Source organism: Vombatus ursinus, unplaced genomic scaffold (genome assembly GCF_900497805.2).
Source record: "Vombatus ursinus unplaced genomic scaffold, bare-nosed wombat genome assembly UNPS02009062.1, whole genome shotgun sequence".
NCBI classification, from domain to species: domain Eukaryota; kingdom Metazoa; phylum Chordata; class Mammalia; order Diprotodontia; family Vombatidae; genus Vombatus; species Vombatus ursinus.
Window position 1 is genome coordinate 2447317 of NW_020948840.1, and position 23727 is coordinate 2471043.

Here is a 23727-nt window from a genome sequence, read left to right on the forward strand (position 1 = left end):
TTTCATTTTTAGTTGTTCACTGGCAATTATGTTGCATGTCTTACTACCAAATAGTTCTATCAGTAAAATGTAAATATTCACAATATAGGCCTTTGCTTTCATGGGAAGTTTGGAGTCTTTACCCCAAAGCAATCCAGCCTGCTTTCCTCCTCATGTTCAACTGTGGGCCCAGATCACTGTCTGTCTGCACTACCTGTCTCATCTATCTTGATGGACAAAGTCTTTGTGGTGTGTATGCAAATGCTTGTTGAAATCTGGACAATAGGCATTCTTACTTGATACTTTCTATGTAGATTTTCTATGTAGTTGAACTTCTTTGAGTGATTACAGATTTCTTTCAGGAGACTCTACAATGTTCTGGAGTTTGATATAATCAGCAGATTTCATCCCAAACAGGAACATGTACAGGATCTTATAATCCATTGTGAATCCCTCTTTGGTCAGGACTCTGTACTATTTCAACAATATATAACATACGATATACATAACACATAATATATATTGAACTATATATATATAACATATAACAAACAAAGCATGCACAGTTGGTTTATATTGACTAGGTAGATATGTATTGATGAATTTGAATTTTGATTGTTTTCTGCAAAATTTGCTTAATGATCTTATCACTTGGCTGAACGTGCCTTTCTAAGGGGAACAATTATCTTTAAAAAAAAATCAATTAGCAAATATTAAAGTGCCTACTGTGTGCCAGATCCTGGGTTAGGTATATAAGTACAAAGCTATATCCTTTATTTGTTGGTTCATTAAAGAATTCCCGTCCTCAGTTCTCCAACGCCATCCCCATTGCCCCCATGATTTAGATAAGTCTGGTACCTTTGCTTTATGTCCTGGTCTCAGAGGTATCTGATCCAAGGCTAACAACATCTTTAAAGCCCGTTCCAGAGTCATCAGAAGGAGAAAGAAAGGCATGGAATGGGATTGTAAATGCTCAGGAGTAAGTAAAAAGGTAAAAGAGGATGGGTCATAGAATGAAACAAACTTTCAGATCTGGAAGGGACCTCAGAGTCCAACTCATTCTTAAAAAATAATCCTGTAGTAGTAACTTTCTACTGCATCTCCAAACAAGTGATCAGCTTAATACTTCCCCCAACCCAGTACCTCTAGTCCATTACATTTTTGGATACCTCTAATTTTTCAGAAGGTTTTTCTTCATGGAGCTAAATCTTCCTCTGTGAAACTTTCAGACATTACTCCTAGTTCTCTATAAGGATAAATAAGACAAGTCTAATACTTCTTCATGACATATAATATAGATCTTCAAATACTTGGACTCCTAATCATGTTCTCCATAAGTCTCTTTTTCAAACAAAATACCTCTAGTTCCTTCAACCAAACCTCCTATGCCACATTCTTTAGCTCCCTTCATCACACTAGTTGCCCTGCTCTGAATATGCTCCAGCTTTGTCAATGACTTTTCTAAAATGTTCTAAATTGAACATAATTCTTTAGATGTAGTCTATTACAGCAGAACTATTATTTGTTCTAGACACTATATCTTTCTTATGTGCTAAATCCCATGACCTTTTTTTTGAATCCACTTTGGATTTTCTGTGTATTTTCAAATAGCTGAGCACCCTTTCTCTCTTAGAAATATTCTCCTCAGTTGGTTTTCACAACACATATCTCTCCTGGTTATTCTTCTATTTGTTCAATTACTCATTTCTCAGTATCTTTTGCTGGTGTAATGTGTATGTTCTTACTCAGATATCCTGAGGAGCTTAAGGGTAGCCTTTTTTCTACTGCCATTTCCTTGGGCTTCACTGTTTTTGTTCCTTTCATTGTTAGGGGGCCAGCAACCAACAACATAGGTCTATTTAACCACTTAATATCTTAGCTTCTAAAGAGCATGTTTATTTCAAATACGTGGTCAGAACAAACATAAAAATTCTTCCCCTAACAGCTTCTGGGCAAACTCTCTCCTATATTACCTTGGTTTCTGTTGAATAATAAGCTTAACTTAGCTCAGTTCCTACATAGTATTGGTCTCACTGAGTTCACATTCAAAGGTGCCTATCTATCCGATGAATCTTTGTCTCAATTTTCTTTAGATGGAGAAGCTAAAAGTCCTCTCAAAGATTGCTCTTTGCACCTTAGGGTATGGTATCATTGCTAGGCTGGCTGCAGCCCTTGGCCCAGGCTCTGACTCTGATTCCTAAGGTTTACTCTCCTGACCTTTTGAAACTCTGAAAGTTGGAAACTCCATTCCCTTCACAGGAGAAAGAGAATGAAGGAGCCAAAGGTTCTCTAGAATCAAATGAGGCAAAGAGAAAGTAGTTGGAGCTGATGGGCTTAAACATTTCCCCATTATTCCCTTCTATTTTCTGATACTGCCACCACCTGGTGCAGGCCCTCATCACCTCATGCCTGGACTTGTAATATCCTGCTGGTTGATCTCCCTGTCATAAGTATCTTCTTACTCCAGTCCATCTTCCACTCAGCTATTGTTCACATAAGTTTCATGAAGTTGTGATTGCCTGTTGACACTATCAAAGTGATTTTTTTAAAGCATCAGTCTGACCATGTCACCCCCTTACTCCAGTGGCTTCCTGTCACCTCTAGGATCAAACACAAAATCCTTGTCTGATGTTTTAAAGCCCTTCATAAACTGATATCCTCCCCCTACCTTTCTAGTTTTCTTACACCTTAACCTTCTTTCCCTCCATATATTCTTTGATCCAGTGACATTGGCCTCCTTGCTATTCAATGAACAAAATTTTCTCTTGTTCCTCATGTCTGGAATGCTGTCTCTCCCCCAGCTTCCTTCAAGTCCCAGCCAAAATCCCATCTTCTATAGGAAGCCTTTCCTAAGCTCTCTTAATTCTAATGTCTTTCCTCTGCTGATTATTTTCTACTTATCGTCTACATAACTTGTTTGTATATATTTGTTTGCGTGTTGTCTCCCCCATTCAGTTGTGAACTCTTTGAGGGCTGGGACTGTCTTTTGCCTTTCTTTGTATCCTTAGTGCTTAGCACAGTGCCTGGCATGTAATAGGCACTTAATAAATGCATATTGACTGACTGAATTATTTTATTTTAATTTATTATTATTATTATTATTTTGGTGAGGCAATGGGGTTAAGTGATTGCTTAGAGTCACACAGCTAGTAAGTGTAAGGGTATGAGGCTGGATTTGAACTCAGGTCCTGCTGACTCCAAGGCGAGTGCTCTATCCACTGTGCCACCTAGCTGCCCCCGACTGACTTTTAAAAAAAATTTATTTATATTCCCTCCTAATTATATGTAAGAACTATTTTAAACATTCATTTCTTAAAACCCTGAGTTCCAAATCCTCTCCGTCCTTCCCTTCCCTACCCCCTCACAGAGAAGGCAAGCAATTCGACATTGGTTATACAGGTGCTGACTGGCTTTCTCGAATGCCTCTGTAGTAACATGTAGTTAGCCCACCTTAGCCAGCCAGGGTGCATCTCTCCACCTGTTCCACAGTCTGTTTCTCTAGGGCACATTCCCTTACATGTCATCATGATTCTCTTGGAAACAGGTTTTCTACATTTTCCATGTGCAGAAACACTCATTCTGCAAACATGACAATCATCATTACACTGGTTTATTATTCATCTTCTATCTGCTAAGCATAGGTGACCCTCAAGTCTCTGTCTCTAAACTTGAGCCCAAGGGAGGTTTTGGAGTCAGAATTAGGCCTGTGCTTTATACGAACTGAGCTAAGCTCTCTTTCTATTTATTTTATACCTTGAAGTAAATATTTCTCTGTAAAAATGAATCCAACTGTTAGTAACCGAATGGAATTAGGGTACAGGTCACTTGAGCGAACACCATGGGTGCGTGTTAGAGCCATTTTCAGAAAGCCTAGACATTTCCCAAACCTCCTTAAGGGTACCTGAGAACCCTTGGGGGAAGGGTGAAATGCGACACAGCTGACCTTCAGGCAGAGGATACCAGGGGAGTCTGTGTTACACGTGGTATTCTGGCTGCCTGTGTTTATATTGCCTTCCCTGGCTTTCTTGGCTTCCTTCAAGTCTTAGATAAAATCTCACCTTTTTACAGGAAGCCTTTCCTAAGCCCCTTTAATGTTAGTGTTCTCTGTTTAGAACTCTTTCTATTTCAAATTTATCTTATGTATAGCTACACATAGTTGTGTAGCAAGGGCTATCCCTTACATGCAGCATGCAAATGTTGTGTGACTCAAAGGGAGGAGAAATAGATATCTATAGCTTCTCCTCTCACTGTTCTTCAAGGAGGCAAAGCAGGAAGTGGAAGGCAGGGGCGGGCCACTGCTATGCTCTCTTCAGACAGAGGCAGTAGTGGGCTAGAATTAGATTTGTCTCCTCCCTTAAATATCATTAGTGTAGGGCAAACTTCACAGAACAAATCCCCTTAATAAAAGGAGCTGTTCTGTAAAACTTGGACTCAGTCAAAAGGCTGTACTCAAGGACCTAGAAGGCCACATGTGGCCTTGAGGTCACAGGTTCCTCTCCCCTGATCTAGGGGATATGATTTTTAGGCTCAATCTAACTTCTGATCACAGATGACAAGATTTTAGAAAAGTTAGTCCCAGTGCCCATTTACTTAACTTTCTTTTTTTTTAAATAAGTTTTTTAATGTCTTCTGTTTTTTTCTTACACCATTATAGTTATCCCCTATATGCTTCCCCCTTTTATTCCCAGAGAGCCATCCCATATAACAAATTGTAATTTTGAAAGATGAAAAAAAAAATCAGCACAACTTACCAATACATTGAAAAAGTCTGAAAACATGTTCAATGTGTAACCCCTGTGGACCTCCCACATCTGTGAAGGTCTGGGTTGAGGATGTCCTCTCATATCTCTTCATTCTAGTCATGCTTGATCTTTATAATTTTGTTATATTCACTTTTGATTTTTTTGGCGTGTGGTTCTATTTTTATTGTAGTTATTGTGCATATTCTTTTTTTATCTCCTTACTTCACTTTGCATCAATTTTTATAGAGCTTTCTATGCTTCTCTGTATTCATCACACACATAATTTCCTAGTACAATGTCATTCCATTATATTCATGTATTACAATTTGTTTAGCCATTTCTCCAGCATCTACTTTGTTTCCAATTCTTTGCTATCACAAAAAGTTCTTCTATAACTATTTTGGCTTACATGAGGAATTTCTTTATATCAATTGTTTCCTTGAGATATAAGCCCTGGTTTAAAGAGTATCTATATTTTATTTACTTAATTTTCTAACAAAAGTCAAATATCAGTAAAGTAAACTGTAAAGTCTTTCTTCCAAATAGGACTTTTAGCTCATAGAGAAAAGATGATCTTGGTAAAGTGTGTCTTACACTATGCCTTGAAGGTAGTGTTATCTTACATATTAAAATATGTCTCAACATCTAAGTCCGTTTCCTTAAAATAAAAAAACAACCACATCTGAGCCCCAAACAAATATGCAAACACTTCAATTCATCAAGCATTTATTGAGCATTTACTGTATGCAAGGCACTGTGCTAAATGTTGGAGATACATAGACAAAAATGAAATAGTCCCTCCCTTCAAAAGTGACTCAGGTCATATACTTTACTATACTATTAAGAGACTGACCATATATGCAGATAAATAAGTACAAAATGACCCAGGTTAACTTTAAGAGGGAGAAAGCATTAACAGTAACAGGGTGGGGTGACATTAGGAAAGGCCGTGTTTAGGAGATGGCACTTGAGCTGTGCCTTGAGCGAAACTCAAGGGATGCCAAAAAGTAAATGAGGAAGGAGCATGTTCCAGGCATGCAGGACCATTTATGCAAAGGTGTGGAAGTAGGGTGAGTTAGAGCACTTTGAGTCAACAAAATTTTGAAAAGTCTCTTAATTATTTTCCCCTCTTTTAGGCAAGTAAAGACAAGCTCACAGAGCTTATCGTCAGTCTATGAGGAGGAAAAGGAAGGGAGGGTCCTTCATTGGAATATGGACAACTGCAACTAGTCTGACTGCTTTGTGCAGTTGCTGCTAACAATAAGATTAAATCACAAGCTTAATCCCCAGATAAGATCTCCATTTCTAGACCCTTCAACCCTGTGTCACAGGGAAGACTAGGTGAGAGAGGGTGAATGGATTAACATGAGTTGATAGATCATGAACCCATTATTTCATCAGTGTGGACACTCCCTCCAATGGTGCAGAGCACAAGCCTGGTAGTACTTTACAGATGATCTTCATGGTTAACATTTGTACAGTGCTTTAAGATTTATAAAACACTTTATATCTATTATCCCATTTGATCATTGAAACACCCCCTTGTTAGATACAGCAATCATTATTATTTCTAGATTCCAGATACAGGAACTGAGGCTCAGAGAATTTAGTGACTTGTCTAATATCACACAGTTAGTAAATACTGGGGAATGAGGGATGTTTGGGGCAAACCGAGGTCTCTAGGAAACTGAAGTTCATTACTTTTTCTATTAAACATGCAGGCTCCCTTTATGAGTTGTGGTTGAAAAAATAATCTCGGGGCTATTCTTCTAGTGATAAGCTCCTCTACACTTAAGTCAGCCTAATGTAGAATCTCTCCCTGGGCCCATATTTGAAGCCTCTCTGCTTTTGTAGGACCTGACAGAGTTTGTCTAGTAATTATCACTATTACTGGAAAAGTGACTCAGGTCATATACTTTACTAAACATACAATTAATTCTTCCCCTCTCCCTGATTTTTCAGAGGGCTCAATGAAGTAGGAAAATTTTAGTATTATAATAGAGCATTGAATCAATGACCTCAATGATGTGGATATTCCTTCCAATAGTGCCTATACAACTCTGTACATATCCTCCTATCATTTCTCAAAATGGATGCCACCAAATGTGTCAGGGATATTCTCTAGGTCTCTCTATCTTTGAAAAAAATTTAATTGATATCTTGAGTTTTTATATCATTTTCATTCTTTTTTTTTTGTAAAAAATTAATCGATTCCTCCCATTGCCTTCTTCTCTGCACACCTCTCCTCTCTCCCCCTCTCCACCAACTAAAAAGAATACTTCCTGTCACCTCAATTAAAACCCTGAATAGCTGTGGTCTTTATTTTCTTATTTTTACAAACAGCTTATGAAATATTGGAATTAATTTTTCTTTGACTATTTGGTAGAATTCACTAGTAAACCTGTTTGGTCCTGGAATTTATATTTCCTTTGGGAGTACATTTATGGCTTATCTGATTTCTTTTTCTGATACTGGGTTATTTAAATAGCCTGTTTATTCTTTTATTAGCCTGGATATTTTATATTTTTTGTAAGCATTCATCTATTTCCTCCTAATTATGTTTTTATTTCTTTTTCTTTTTTTATTTCCTCCAAATTATAAAGAGCTGCCTACTCAGTAGGCACAGTTCAAGGACACAAAAAGTGTTAAACACTTGAGAGCTACAAGGCATTATGGCCTCAACTTATTCGAATGTAACTGTTATATGACTAAAGAGGGTAAAACTAAAAAAAGAGAAATCATATAAATAATTTATAGACTGAAATATGATTTTAAAAGAATGATTGATTTCATAGGGGGAAATTTGGTGAATTTTTGCCTTTTAAGTAAAAGGAAAGTTCAGATCTAGGAGGTTCTGATTTAAGCTATAGAAGGATATAGGCACATAGGGAATATAGGAGCCTGACACTTGAGATTGAAGAATATTAAGTAGAAGAGAAAGAAACAGTAGGGATTTTGAAAAGCAATTTGTTGGCCCTGCTGAAGAGAACAATAGCAAGAGTACTTAGGTGACAAGAAGGCTTTGGCTGCTAGTTCTTGATTGGCTGGATGAAGACTGTAGTTTCAGCCATTGCCTTCCTGCATCAGCTACTGTTTGAGAGGTCAGGCTTCTGATAAATGGATACTCCCCTTTTTTGTCCCTTCGGGTTTGAAAGGAAAAAGCAAAAAAAGGGGAAAGACAGATAGTGCTGCTGCTTTGCCGCTGTAGCAAGATTCTAAATTTACTCTCATAAACTACCTGTACACTAGCAGGTTAGGTAAGGGAACCAATCTTCCCCTCAGGGTACTAGGAGTGTTCTTGAGAGACTGGAAGTGTCTTTTCTAAAGTTATTAGATTGAACCCCTATTCCAATACTTTCTCTCTAAAAGCAATAATCAGTTATTAGCATCCCAGGTTCATTTAACCAATTCACATCAATTAGTGGTTTAAAAAAATTTTTAATTTTTTTTTTTTTACAAATGGATCTTTACAGAGAAGATATATTAAGAACAGAAGAATGAATCATTCCTCTTAATTAAAGCCATACTCTCTTTCATCACCTCAGCCTGAAGAGAATGGGCCCAAACTTAAAGTATATTCTACAAAGCATTCACCCCACCAAGTTTGCTATCAAAAGTGGCATAACCAACAGGCAAAGTCACTCTAGAAGGTATCATCTGCCAATCTGATTCTGTGCTAAGCTGGTTCTACAGGTCACTGTTTGGGACTGCAAATTCTGGCATGGACTCCTATCCCTAGAGCTCTGGCAGCATTCTTAACTTTTCAGACTTCACAAGGTCACAGTTTAGTCCATTCCCACCCCAATATTCCTTCACCAAAGGCAAGAAAGAATAGAAATGATAGGGATAGAAGCAATAGCATAGAACTGTGATCCAGGGTTATGGGTGGATTGTGCTGTATTTTGTTGTTCATACATTTGTTTTAAACATTGTGTAGCCATTATGCTATGTTATTATTACTTCTTTTGCCTTATTAAGTAAATGATTTTTTTGGAGATCTAAGAATATTATTATTGTGAGTGGTTGGTTATACAAAAAGAAACACATCAATGTGGCTTCAGGACCTGGAGTTGTGGATAAGGGGAGTATATTTCATCTCAACAGGGCTTCTTCTAGGACCCTGAGAGAATCTGAGTATTTCTAGGTGGTGGTGGTCAATTTCTTGGAACCTAGATCTGCTAGTGTGAAAGCAGGTTGGAATGAATGAGCTAATCCAGAGAGTGAAGAGGCACCTACATATCTTATGCTGGGAATGATAGTGTTAAATTGTAGGGGTGGCCATATCAAGGGCCACTTCCCTTATATTGGGAAGCAATGAATCAAACCAAGAAAAATGGAATGAATTAAAATGAAGTCTGAAGCCATTGGGAGACTAGGAAAGCCAAGTGCTCAGAATTTATTGGCTAAGATGATTTGCCCACTGTCAGCTGCTGTATATACCAAGTACTTTTTGACTTCGTAACAGAGAGTGTCTACCATGTCCTTTCTGCAACTTCATAGTGAGAGGCAGTGTGGTGTAGCCAGCCTCTGACACATACTAGCTGTGTGACTGTGGGCAACTTACTTCTCAAAGACTCTAAACAACTCTTTAGGACCATTAGTTACAAAGCAATTGCTGATCTGCCGCAGAGGAGGGAGTTTCCAAACTGATAAAAACACAGGCCCCTGAACACAAGTAAAAAGTGCTGTCACCAAAATGGACCTGAGATCTAATAAGGAAGGTATATCGGCCACCTACCCATGTTACTAGGAATCCCTGAATATTTTGTTCTCTTATTAATTTGTGACTGATAAATTTTTTTTTCCTATGATGAGTATAATGTTTATATCGGGAAAGGACCTTAGAGATCACCTAGTTGAAATGCTTCATTTTGGAGATGAGGGAGCTAGACTAATCAGTATTGCCCCATCTTCATTCATCTGCCTATTGGTGGTATCACAAGATTTAAACATGGTCATTGTATTGTGGGTTGGGTTTTAAATTTTAATGAACATAAACTAATTAGTTTCTTGGGGGGAGGGAACAGGTCTTTTTTTGTCTTTTAGTTTCTAGATATGGATATTTACTTTAAAGTTATAGCAAGAACAAATGTACAAAAATAATACTACCCCCAACCTAGCCCCTGGGGATATACTTTTCCCTATACCATCTTGTTTTTTAGGCACAATAAGCTCACTCTCAGCAAAAGTTCTTGCATAACCTTGGTCCTACTAAGCTTATATCCTGATGAAGCCTGACTGCTATCAATGGCCCAAGTCCAGAAAGTCACTTATGGAGGTCATTCCTTGCTTTTTATGGTGTTGATGTTGGGCTGGTGCATTGATTTTGGTCCTTTCTTGGCTTCTGACTCCCCTATTCTTATGGTACCTGTGGCTCACTCTCTTGACCTTTAGATTATTCTTTTCATCTAAAGAGAAAAGAACAAGCACAGAGGCCAAGGGTAGAGACTCCTTTCACCTGGCCTCAATGGAGAGAAGGCCCCAAGGCCTCTCCCATTAGAACTTTATCTGTAACCAGACCATAAGTAAGATTCCAACCACGAAGAGATCAGTTGAAAGGACTGACACAAGAGAGACAGCAGAGGCCTTTTATCTTCCAATCTTCCCATTGACATCAAGATTGCAATCACTGTCTAACTCAGAAGATTTTTAGGAGAGGCAGGGGAAAGTGCACTGCTCTTGGGAGAAGAGTGAACTTGTCCTGGCCTTGCTACTAATTCATTGTATGATCTTGAGCATCCTTGGGACTCAGATGCCACAAGAGTAAACTATGTGTATTAAAACTGATAACATTTACATAGTCCTTGAAGTTCTATTATTTTTGATTCTTATTCATTCTATTTATTTCAGGATTTCATAATAGCCTGGCCAGTAAGAAAAAAGCAATTCTAAGAATGCCCACTAGATGGCCGCCTATCATTTCTTGAGAAAACTGCAACCTGTTCTCCAAAACTTCTAAATACATTTTCTACTTTGTAAATAATAGCGTCAATTATTTTACACTAAAAAAAAAAAAAAAAAAAAAAAAAATGAAAGTAGCCATGAACTCACCTAGAAAATCAAAGCTCAAATCCAAAGTTTGGAGAAGAGAGACATTTACTTCAATTTAGTAGGTATTTATTAAATGTTTACTTTGTGCAAGGTGGATAGTGAAGAGCCTAGAATTGGCATCACGTGACAACCTGCTGAATGAAATAGGGGTGCTTAAACCAAAGGGGTATATGATAGCTGCCTGCTTATCGATGAAAGTAGTTAAACTTGCTCTGTCAGACCCCCAGAGTTGGGGTAGGAGCAATGAATGGAAGGTGCAGAGAGTAAGATTTTGATTTCATGGAAGGAAATACTATAGAAGATTGAGATCTATCCAAGAGCATAATGGGGGGCAGCTAGGTGGTGCAGTGGATAGAGCACCGGTCTTGAGTTCAAATTCAGCCTCAGACCAAACACTTGACACTAGCTGTGTGACCCTGGGCAAGTCACTTAACCCCAACTGCCAAAAAAAAAAAAAAAAAGAACATAATGAATGAGCTCCTCATCTCTGGAAGTCTTCAAGTGGAAGTTGAATGATCATTTGTAAGAGGTATTATTAAGAGAAACTTGTTCAGATCTGGTTTAGTCCAAATGATCTCTGAGGTTCCTTCTAATTTTGAAATTCTGTGATTCTATAATACTAATAATAGCTAACATTCATATAGCACCTACTATGTGCCAGGCACTATGTTAAGTGTTTTACAAATATCATCTCATTTGATCCTTACAACAATGCTGGGAGGAAAGCGCTATTATCATTCCCATGTTAACAATTGAGGAAACTAAGGCAAGCAGAGGTTAAGTGGCTTGTTCAGAGTCACACAGCTAGTAGGTATCTAAGGCCAGAACTGAACTCAGGTCTTCCTGACTCCAGGCCTGGCACTCTATCTACTGCATATATTCCTCAATTCTTCCCCTGACTCCCACCCCTCTCCACTCATAAAATAATATGTTTTGAGCTGGAGAGGGCCTTAGAGGTTGTGTTGTCCAACATATCTTTGAAAGATTTATGACTAGAACAAAAGAATCCCATCAATAGAATTGTGATATCCATGGTGGTTTATGTAAAGAAGCATGACACAAAAATAAATACAAAATGAATTTTTAATCTCTCCCCCGACCCTACCTCCCCAGTTACTGTGTAATTTAATTCTATAGAAAAACCTTCAGTCACCCTTGAGGGTCCCTCCACAAGCAAACACTAATAAACTAAAAAACAAGAGTCTGATCAAGATTAAATTTCATCTTGATGAGTGTTGTGATGGGCATTTAAAAGAGAATTAGAATTCACAAAGAATGGCTCTATCGCCTTGAGAGGCAGCTTGGTGAGGTGAAAATAGCCCTGAATTTGGAGTCATGGAATTTTAGTTTTAGTCATCCTAGCTGTGTGACTGTTTGCAAGTGTGGTGAGGTGGAAAGAGTCCTGGACTTGAGATCAGTGGGCCTGGATTGGAATTCTGCCTCTGACTCTGACTTTGGGCAAGTCAGCTATCTTCTCTAGATCTCAGGGTCTTCCTCTGTAAAATTTTGAGGCCAAGTTGGACATTCTCCATGGTCCTTTCCAGCTCTTGATCCTAAGGGCTTTTTATTTTTTTGAATTTGAAAATTTTGAATAATATTTTAATTATTTATTTGGGGTATTATAGTGAAAGTGTTTTGTAAAAGTTAAAGTTGCGGTGATGCAAAGAAGGTGTAATTGTATGTAGCTGTTCACATTCTTTTTAGTACTCTATCTTCCAAAGGGTTCTACATGAGTTTCACTACATGATACTGTCCAGGGTGAAATTCTGATTGGATAAGTGTGCTTTTAGAATACACAGCTTAAAGAGAAGACAGTTTTTTTCCCCCACTTAGTCAGAGTTTTTTCCCATTAGCTGCTCATTTTCCCAGCCTATTAACTGACTTCTAACTCTTTGTTAAAATAGGGCTCTGCTTCCAGGGTGGAGGGCGCAATGTCCCAAGCTTTAGGGGTTTTGCGCAGCTGTTTTCAGAGTTACTTCCAGGGAACTGTAAATTTTCAGTTCTTCAAAGGTTGTGTGATCTAAGGAGAAGTGTTTACTCCTCTCTTGGCCTGTTCTCTGGTCTGTGATTGACCACAAGCACTCTTTTCTCTCCACTGTGGCTGCAAGCTCTGCTATGCCAGTGCTCCTCCTTGCCCCACTACTGCCACCCAGGTCCAAGTATGCTCAAAGCAACAGAGTCCTGCCTCAGCGCTAGCAAAAAGACCCCTGTAATCTTCTGACTAGTTATTCTACTCCCTTACCATCTGTGGGTCAGTCACTCCCAAGGCCTGCCCCTGGCTTATGCTGGACTGTGTTCATCTGCTGACCTTCCAAGTTGTCTTGGGCTGGAAATGTGTTTCACTCCATCTTTTTGTGAGGTCTGCTGCTCTAGAATTTTTTTAGAGTCTTTTTAAAGGTATTTGGAGGAGTTTGGAGGAGAGCTCAGGCAAGGAGCTGACTTTATTCTGCCATCTTGGCTCTGCTTCTTGAGAAGACAGTTTTTCAGGGAAGAAGTGGGTAAGACATATGGAGTTAGCATTAGCTAGAGGAAGATGAGAAAGAATAGCAGCGGTGAACCAAGATCCAGCATCCACAGGTGACAGGAGCAGAGACTAGAATTAGCTGAGACGTGGGATTGCAGAAACCAGGTAGCAAGGGTAAACTGACTCATGCTGCTGTGATATGGGCACAGACACACTGTCGTTACTCATGGGAGTTACCTTCTGGCTGATGTCCCAAAGCTCCACTTCTCAAGAAGACAATACTCATTAGCTGTGATGCTGAGATGGAGACTAGTGACCCAGCAAAGACTACTTATGGATAATATTCTTTGATATCTTGCATGAATATGCAGCTTAGTGGTATAGTAGATAGAGTGCTGCATCTGAAGTCAGGAACACCTGAGTTCAAATTCTGTTTCAAACTTTTCCTGGCTATATTATGTGGGGCAAGTTACTTAATCTCTATCTGCCTCAATTTCTTTAACTATAAAATGATGATAATAATAGTATCTACCTTACATAGTGTTATGAGGTTAAAATGAAATAATGTTTTTAAAGTGCTATATAAATGCTATTATCCTCTTCCTCATTATCATGATTTTAAAAATTATTATTACTGCTCATATTCCTCCTCTGCTGTGTTGGGATGACAGCAAGTCTGAATGAGGAGTTATAGGAGGGGATATTCTTGGGAAATGGGTGGTCAGATAAGCATTAGATTTAATTCCTCATTATTTACTTTGTACTCTGTAGTAAAGCAGTTTTTGCTTTGCTGTGATGTCATTTCTTTTATTCTAGCTTGGTTGGGGTAAATCAGTGGAAGTGGGCACTCTCAAATGTGGATTGAGCAAACTACCTCTTTAGTACTGTGGACCTGGGAGTGGGGAGTGATGTTAGGGACCTGAGATGTTATACATCTGGTCTGTGAATGACCACAAGCACTCTTTTCTGACCTAGAACGGTGAGGAGGGTTCCCTCTCCACTGTGGCTGTAAGCTCTGCTATGCTGATGCTCTTCCTTGCCCCAGGACTGCCACCCAGGACTGCAACCCAGATCTAAGTACGGGCAAAGCAGCAGAGTCCTGCCTCAGTGCTAGTGAAAAGGCCCCTGTAATCTTCTGACTAGGTGTTTGACCTCCTTATCATCTGTGAGTTGAGAGCCCCAAAAGCAGCAGCTGCTGCTGCTGCTGCTCAAAAATAACTTCTCAGGGGGGCAGCTGGGTGGTGTAGTGGATACAGCACCAGCCCTGCAGTCAGGAGGACTTGAGTTCAAATATGTACTCAGACAGTTACTTAGCTGGATGGCCCTGGCCAGGTCACTTAACCCTGATTGCCTCAAAAAAAAAATCCTTGCATGGAAATTTTTATTGTTTGGTAGTTAGTGATCCTTGTGGATTTGAAAAAGTGCTGGAATGGAAGCCAGAAGTCCTGGGTTTGAATCCAGCTTTGTCACTGCATCATGAAGTTGACTTGTGTAAGTCACAGTACAAGTTCAAGCCTCAGGTTTTTCATCTGTGAAAGAGGGATGACAATACTTTTGGTACATATCTTGCAAACATATTTTCTGGATTCCAGGACACAATATAAGTAAAAAGAGTGTTGCCAAATATAAAGCACGGTGCAAATGTAAGCTGTTATTAAATGAAGCTTGTCACGGCTACAGTTTAAACAAATGTGTTGTTATTGAAGTGGCCTCTGGGGGGTGCTACACTCAAACATTCCTTCCTGAATCAGAGCTGAACATTTTATTTGAGGGATTGGGAGAGGAGGAATAGAAAAGACTTTGGAAACAAGGTGTTTTATACAATTTAAATGCATATTGTTATGTTTAAGTTTCCTCAGGAAAATGTTTCAAATAAAAAGCAAGTCAAGGGATTTACTACTCATATTTATAACCCAAATCTGCTGTTTCAATGCAATCCACAGAATCTTAGAGGATATCTGGGGACCTTAAGGGGTTTGTTGACATATTCAAAGTCACCCATGTTTCAGTGTCAGGACTCAAACCCAGGTTTCCTAAGTTCATGGTCAGTGCTTTTGCCACCATACTATGCCTGTTTCCTGTCTGTTGGAAAGAGGATGTAGCATGGCTTGGTATCTAGAGCCTTGGACTTGACATAGAGAAGAGCTAGTCTTGCTTTGAACATTTATATGATCATGGGTCTCTGAGCTTCAGTTTCCTCATCTGTAAAATGGGGATCATTATTAACTCTATCTCACAGGGTTGTTGTGAGATGATATATATAAATGTCAGCTATTATTATTACTAACTGCCCAAGAATTTCCTTTACTTATTAAAAGCCTACCTATGCTTTAAAGGGTTAGGGACTGGACTTATGATTTTATTGGTATAAGGAACTCCCAGGTGAGGAACCTTCCACAATGAAAGTGTTTGGTACCTTCTTGGAGAAGCTGGTACTTACTTAGAAAGTTGCCTAGACCACTGAGAGGTTACATGACTTACCTAGGGTCATATAACCAGTAGGTGTCAGAGAAAGTCATCTTAAATGGAACATAGATTTAGACATGCAAGTTAACTTCATTGGCCTTCTAGGCCAACCCCCTCAGATGAGGAAACTAAAGCCCAGGGAAGTTGTGACTTTTCCAAGGTCACATAGCTATTAAGTGTCAAAGGTAGAATTTGAACTCATGCCTCTGATTCCAGAGCAAATGCTCTCTCCACTGTACTATACTGCCTCCTCCATAAAGCATCCCTATTTTCCTTAACTGATAACAATGCTTCTTACCTTATACTTTATAAAGCACTTACTTTGTTTGTAACATGATGATGATGATCATGGTGCATCAAGATATTATTTTTTTTAATTTTATTTTTTTATTTTTAGGCAGTTGGGGTTAAGTGACTTGCCCAGGGTCACACAGCTAGTAAGTGTCAAGTGTTTGGTCTGAGGCTGGATTTGAACTCAGGTCCTCCTGACTCCAGGGCCGGTGCTCTATCTGCTGCGCCACCTAGCTGCCCCAAGATATTATTTTAGATTATAGTTTTTTTTTTTTTATTATACGTCCATGTCATACTCTCCTACAGTACTAGATTGTAAGCTCCATGAGACAGTTAGATAGTGCAGTGGATAGAGATTCTGGGCCTGGAGTCAGGAAGTCCTTAGTTCAAATCTAGCCTTAGACAGTGATTGACTTTGACACTATTTATCACCTCTCCTCTTTAGTACTCTCTTCTCTCTAGGTTTTCAGGATGCCACTCCTCCTACCTATCTGATTGCTCCTTCTAAGTCTCCTTTGCTGAATTCTCATCCAGATCACAGCCCCTAAGAGATGCCCCTCAGATTTCTGTCCTGGGTCCTTTTTTCTTCTTGCTCTATACTACTTTACTTGGTGAACTCATCATCTCCTATGGATTTAATTACCATTTCTATGCTGATGAATCTCAATTCTGTCTATCCTATGCCAACGCCACTGCTGACCTCTGATATTGCATCTTCAACTGCCTTTCAGACATCTCAAATTGCATGATCAATACACATCTCAAACTCAGTGTGTCTAAAACAGACTTCATTATCCTTCCCCTTAATAATTTCTCCCTTCTTTATTATTGTAGAGGGCAACACCAACCTCTGAGACCCTCAGGTTTGCAGCCTAGGAGTCATCGTGGATTCCTCACTATCTCTCACCCCTACATCTAATCCAAAGGCCTTTTGATTTCACCTTTGCAACATCTCTTGAATATATTCCCTTCTCTTCGCTGACACTGTCACTCCTCTGGTGCAGGCCCTCCTCACGTCACACCTCGATTATTGCAGTAGCCTGCTGGCAGGTCTACCTGCTTCAAGTCTTTCCCCACTCTAACCCATTCTCCATCACACTAAAGTGGAGGTTTGACCATGTCACTTCCCTACCTAATAAGTTATAGTGTCTCTAGATCATCTCCGGGACAAAATGCTCTGTTTGGCATTCAAAGCCCTTCATAATGTAGCCTCCTCTTACCTTTTTAGTCTTTTACCTTATTCCCACCATGAACTTTTTGATTCAGTGACACTGGCCTCTTGGCTTTTCCAGAAATAAGACACTCCAGCTCTCAACTCCAGACATTTTCTCTGATTGCCTCCCACCCCCCTACCCCCATGCCTGGAATGCTCTTCCTCCTCAACTCCGCCTACTGGCATCCCTGGCTTCCTTTACATCCTAACTAAAATCCCATCTTCTAGAGGAAGTCTTTCCCAACCTCCCTTAATTCTAATGCCTTCCTTCTGTTAATTATTTCCTATTTATCCTATATGTAACTTGTTTTGTATGTGTTTGTTTGCATGTTGTCTCCACCATTAGATTGTAAGCTCCTTGAGGTCAGGGATTGTCTTTTGCCTCTTTTTGTATCTCCAGTACTTAGCACAATGTCTGGCACATAGTAAATGCTTAATAAATGTGTATTGGTTATTTGATAACTGTGTGACACTGGGCAAGTTACTTAATCTCTATTTGCCTCAGTTTCCTCATCTATAAATGAGGATAATAATAGCACCTGCCTTTCAGGATTGTTGTGAGGATCAAATGAGATAATATTTGTAAATCATTTAGAAAAATGCTTGGCACATAGTAAGTGCTATGTAAGTGTTAGCTTTCATTAGTTTGTTAGCCATTATAGGGACTGGATCTTATTAATTTTTGTATATCCCTCAAAGCCAGTGTTTCGTACATAGTAGACATTAATAAATGTTTACCGAATTGTTGAATGAATAGCTCTAATCTTCCTTGGACCTGAAGCACGAATCCTTTCTACAACATTCCCAAGTGGTCATCACTCAGCCTCTGCTTGAATACCTCCTGTGAAGGATTCATTACTTTATGCAACTTTAGAGGATTTTCCACATTAAACCTCTCATTTTACGGATCAAGGACGTGTGCTTTGCACAATTTCTTGTACATAGTAGGCTCTCAATAAGTATTTGCTGAGTTCAATTGAAACTGATGCCCAGGGAGATGACATGGCTTGCCAGGATCATATTGCAGGTGGCCGAGCTAGGTTTAACGCCCAAGATGCCTGACTTCCAGAAGTGTTCTTTTCAATTTAACACACTGACCCCTACCAAATTCTATTCTTCCAATTACTTATTAATATTTTGATAATTTTAAAGTGTATCCCAACCACTTCAAAGGCAGAATTCCCAAATAAATAAATTTAATGCTGTCAAGGGAAAAAAAAACCCACAACATTTGTCAGATTCAATATAGAGAGGCAGTTCTTGATTTGAGGCTTCCAGTGGTTAAGTTGCATATCTTTTGGTAATTAAATACTGTGCTTTTTCCTGAGCATCCAAAGACCATTAAAACACACTATTTTGCTGTGTCTTTGTTAGATTACATTACTCTCCTTTGGGGTGGGGGAAGCCAGCCCTCTTATTTCAAAGTCTGACAAGGAGCAAATGTAACATAAAAGCATTTTGTAATTTAATTATAGGGTGACTGCCAGTGTATTAAGATACCCTCTTCTTCTATAACGTCAGCTGTAAAAGCCATATACAATAGAGGTGCCTGAAGCATCCTTGCATGAAATGGGCTTGTAGCTTTCAGACTTCACTGCTTTAAGTGTATTCGCCTTTAGGATTTATTTGTATTCCTCATAAGGAGAATCATTCATGATCTGCAATGAGGATAAAAACGAATGCTTCGCTTGTTTAACATTGTAAGTAATGCACGTCTTATTTCCCTGGTTTCCTTTAAAGCACAGCTCAGATGTGACTTTGTGCATCCAGAGTCATTAGCTCTCCCTCTTGAAATTACTTTGCATACTGTATGTTTGCTAGTATGCTTGTTGTACCTCCTAGTAGCATTTGGGTTCCTTGTTTTTGTAGTTCTGGCATGTAGAACCCAGTAGGTGCTTAATAAATGTTTGTTGTTTTATATATGACCAAGATGGAGCCAACGTGGTGTTGGAAAAAGATTACTCAACTAGCAAATCTAAGTTCTAGCCTTTGTAACACTATCTGGGTTAGGTAATTGACTTAATCTCTCTGTGCTTCATATATAGCTGGATGGGTGGGTAGTCCACTGGTGTGTACGCACACATTTGTGTATATATGTATATACATAAGCAAATATTTATACACATATATCCACACATACATTTGCTTCTTGTCGGGCTTTGAAATGGGAGGGCTGGCTTCCACTATCCCAAAGGAGAGTAATGTAATCTAACAAAAGCCCAGCAAAATAGTGTGTTTTAATGGCCTTTGAATGCTCAGGGAAAAGCACAGAATTTGGTTATCAAAAGATATGCAATTCAACCACTGGAAGCCTCAAATCAAGGGCTGTCTTTATATACTGAATCTGTTTCTCCTTGATGGCATCAAATTTATTTGGAAATTCTGCCTTTGAAATGATTGGAAACTACTTTAAAATAATCAAAATATTAATACATATGCATGTATACACACATATACATATTTGATTGTCTCACTATTTACATATGAGGCAGCTAGGTGGTGTTGATAGAGTGCCAGGCCTAGCATTAGGAAGACCTGAGTTCAAATGTGGCAGGGGATACTTATTAGCTGTGTGACTTTGGGCAAGTCACTTAACTCTGTTTGCCTCAGTTTCCTCATCTGTAAAATGAGCTGGAAGAAGAATTGGCAAACAACTCTAGTATCTTTGCTAAGGAAACCCCCAATGGAGTCATGAAGAGTCAAACATAACTGAAATGCTGGAATAACAACAAAGCTGATTGACTGATCGACTGATTGACTAGACCTTACTGACTGGCACTTTGTCATGAAGGGCTGGCAAGTAAAGTTTAAGGACTGGGAACAGTAGTTCAAAGTCTTAACTTTTTTTCTCTTCTTTTTCCAGACTGACTAGAGTCCTAAGGCTATATATATTATAGGCAAAGATAAAGGTAGAAGACAGAAATACTAAAAATATCTTTTATAGAACACAGTGCAATAACATAATCAATTCAGGGAGTAAAAACAAAATATATGGACCTAAAAGGAGCCTTAATAATAGAATCTTAAATAATGAGTGGATCAAAATACAAATCATAGAAGCAATTTTTAATTATGTGAAAGACAATGATAACAGTGATAGCAAAATTCCTGAGACACAGCTAAAACTGTCCTCAGAGGAAAATTATATTACTAAAAATAATAAAAAAATAGATGGTTAATAAACTAAATATTTATTAAAAATCAGGAACCCAATAAACAAACCCTAAACACAAAAGAGAAAATCTCGAAAAGCAGAGGGGTAGATATTTATATTGGAAACCAAAATGATTCTAGAACTGATAAACAAAACTAAAAATACTGTTCTTTGAAAATACTAGCAAAATTGATAAACCATTAGAAAACCTGATTAAAAAGAAGGCAAAAATCAAATAAAATAGTGCAATAAGTTCACAAGAAAACCAGAAAAAATAAAGACAGTGACCAGAACCTACTATGCACAATTCTATACTAACAAATCCAAGAAAACAACAACAAAAAAAGAGATTACCTTCACAAAGAGAAAATGCCCAAACTAACAAAGCACCTAACAGAGATCTTAAATAATGAAATCTTAGAAAAGCAAATAGAACTCATTATGAAAGAACTACCAAAGAAAATAAACTCTTGGTCCTGATGGTTTTATCAGAGAATTTTTTTTCAAGTTTTTAAAGAAAATTAGTGCCTATACTATACAAACTGTTCTCAAAAATTGAGAAGAGAGCATTGTATTAAGCTCCTATTATGAGACAAATGTAGTCCTAATAACTTATTGAAGTTGCAGTCTGCTAGAAAAGATGATAAAAGACAGGCACAAATGTACTCGTATGTGGCCTCCATACAATAGGAAAAATAAGACCACCTATTTCACAAGGCTATAGTGAGGACCAAATGAAATCCTGTATGTAAAGTACCTGAAAGTTTTATGCAAATGTTAACTTAGTATTCTAAGTTGTTATTTCATGTGCCCTGACAGATCAAAAGGCATGAATGAATGCATTAGCTGAGGGTAGTGACAATTGAGTTGGCTCCTGAGACAGTAAAATCAGTCATCTTGTTCAGGGTTGCATTAAAGCCAGCTTGAACCATCTCTCAAGACCTGACTGTTAAATTTTCAGTGTGAGCATTTACACCTCAGAAGTCAGCAAATGTTACAAATACAGACTTGATTTATTATTTTGTTGATTGACTAGACTTAAGAAAGAAATGGAGAAAATGTTAAAAATATAGATTAAACTTAAGTGTGTCATACATACATTTCACTCCCAGAAAGCCAGTTAAACATTTATCAGCACACTACTCATCTAGTTAGTAAATGATCATTTACTTAGGACCTACTAACCCATAAGGTTCTGTGCTTGGCTGTGAAGGAGACAAACTTGAATAAGATCAGGTTCCTTAGGAAACTTGTAGTCTACTAAAAGATGTAAGACACAAATGCATAAAAAGATTAACAATGCAAGGATTAGATAAGGTAAGAAATATGCAAGAATGTTATAAAGTAGTTCAGAGCCTGGTCTAGAGGAAAGAGCTGTATAGATTTTTTTTTCCTTTTTTGGGGTGGGGGGCAATTGGGGTTAAGTGACTTGCCCAGGGTCACACAGCTAGTAAGTGTCAAGTGCTTGGTCTGAGGCCGGATTTGAATTCAGGTCCTCCTGACTCCAGGGCTGGTGCTCTATCCACTGTGCCACCTCGCTGCCCTGAGCTGTGAAGATTTGGAATAAAGGACCTAGATTCAAATCCCAGCTCTGCCCCTTTCTACCTCTGCAAGCGAGGGCAAGTCGTTTCTTTTTCCTGGGCTTTGGTTTCTTCTCTGTGAAATAAAGGATTTGCACTAGACAATCCCTAGCATCCCTTCCAGGTCTAAGTCATATGAACCTAAGTGGCAAAGAAATAGAAAAGAAAGTACTCTGAATTCAGAGAAGAGAGAGGTGACTGCTGGGCTGAGGAGCGCTAGGAAATTTTCATGGGCTGGGCCTGATTCAGGTTTGTCCCTTGGAGTTTAGGTCTGATATTGGAATGGAATAACACACTCACGCATCAATTAGGAGTTAAAAGGAGAACGTTTATTTAGCCACAGAAGAAGAAGGACATTCAACAAAAATATTCAGTGTAGAAACCACATTGATTCAGTTGACTTATCATCTGGTGTTGGCCATGTTGTTGGTTCATGATCAGAAGCCTCAGACAGGGAGCTGGAGCTCCTCAAAGCCTTTTGCACTCAGGCAAAAAGGAAGCTATGTCAACAACCTGAACCAGTCTCTTGGCCAGTCTAATCTCGGAAAAAACTTATAATACCTCTTGAGGAAAAGAAAATGCAATAACATTGCAGGTCATCTTGACCTATGTCTTGCCACTGGACTCAGATGACTCTGGAGGAGAGAGCGAGACTGATAACTTTACACAGCCCTGACTCACTTAAATCCAATTAACTGGCAAGTCAAGACATCATCTTCCTGATGTCATTGGTCCTCTTAGAGAATGAAGGACAAAAAACAGTGAGCAACAAGGCCCTAGGAAATATTGCTCCTATTTAAAAATCAAGTCTGAAGTCTCAGTGGATAAAGTGCTGGACTTGAAGTCAAGAAGATTCATCTTCCTGAGTTCAAATCCAGCCTCAGACACTTACTAGCTGTGTGACCCTGGGTAACTTCACCCTGTTTGCCTCAGTTCTTCATCTGTAAAATGAGCTGGGAAAGGAAATGGCAAAACCACTCCAGTATCTTTGCCAAGAAATCCCCAAATGAGGTCATGAAGAGCTGGACATGACTGGAAAATGACCGAGTAACAACAGCAACAAAAATCAAAGTAGGAAATGAGCTGACTGTTGAAAATTTCTAAGGTTTGGATTGGTGGAGTTAAGGGGATAAGGCATTGTATTAGAGGGTAACAGCATGGAGGGGTTTTGATAATAGCATTATACTGTGCTTTTTAAAATAAAAGTCGTAGTATGAATAGGCTCTGGAGGTCCTTATCTCAACTCCTACTCATTCTAGCAGGTCAGGTCCCTAGACTGTAGTTGCTTATATCTCCCTCTCAGGTTTCTAGGGGTAACCCAGTAGGTTAAAGGATTTTCTCTTATGCTATCTGCCAAAGCCCTCATTCTGATGTATCCCCCCTGGCAATTTTAATTGTCAGTGGTTAGTGTCCCAATATCATCTAACCAATTAATATCAATTAGCTTTTACAAAGGGACATTTGCTGAAAAGATATGCCTAGAATCAAAGTATAAAAAAAATCTCTCTAAACGGGAGTACACTCTTCCCTCTATTATTCTGGTCCCTTGGGAGAATGGGTTGAGACTTAAAGCATGAATTGCTACAAATATTTCCAGATATACCAAGTTTATATCCAGCATAGTGAGTGGATAATTTGCTGCCTTACTTAAAGGGCACATTGTCTTGGCTTCTGGGTAAATGTGCTGTTAGACCAGGGTCTAGCTGGTTGCTCCTCAGGGCTTGGCTGCTGGAGCTCTTGGTGGCTCTTCTGACCTTCCATGGCCCTATCCCAGACAGGCTCACCTA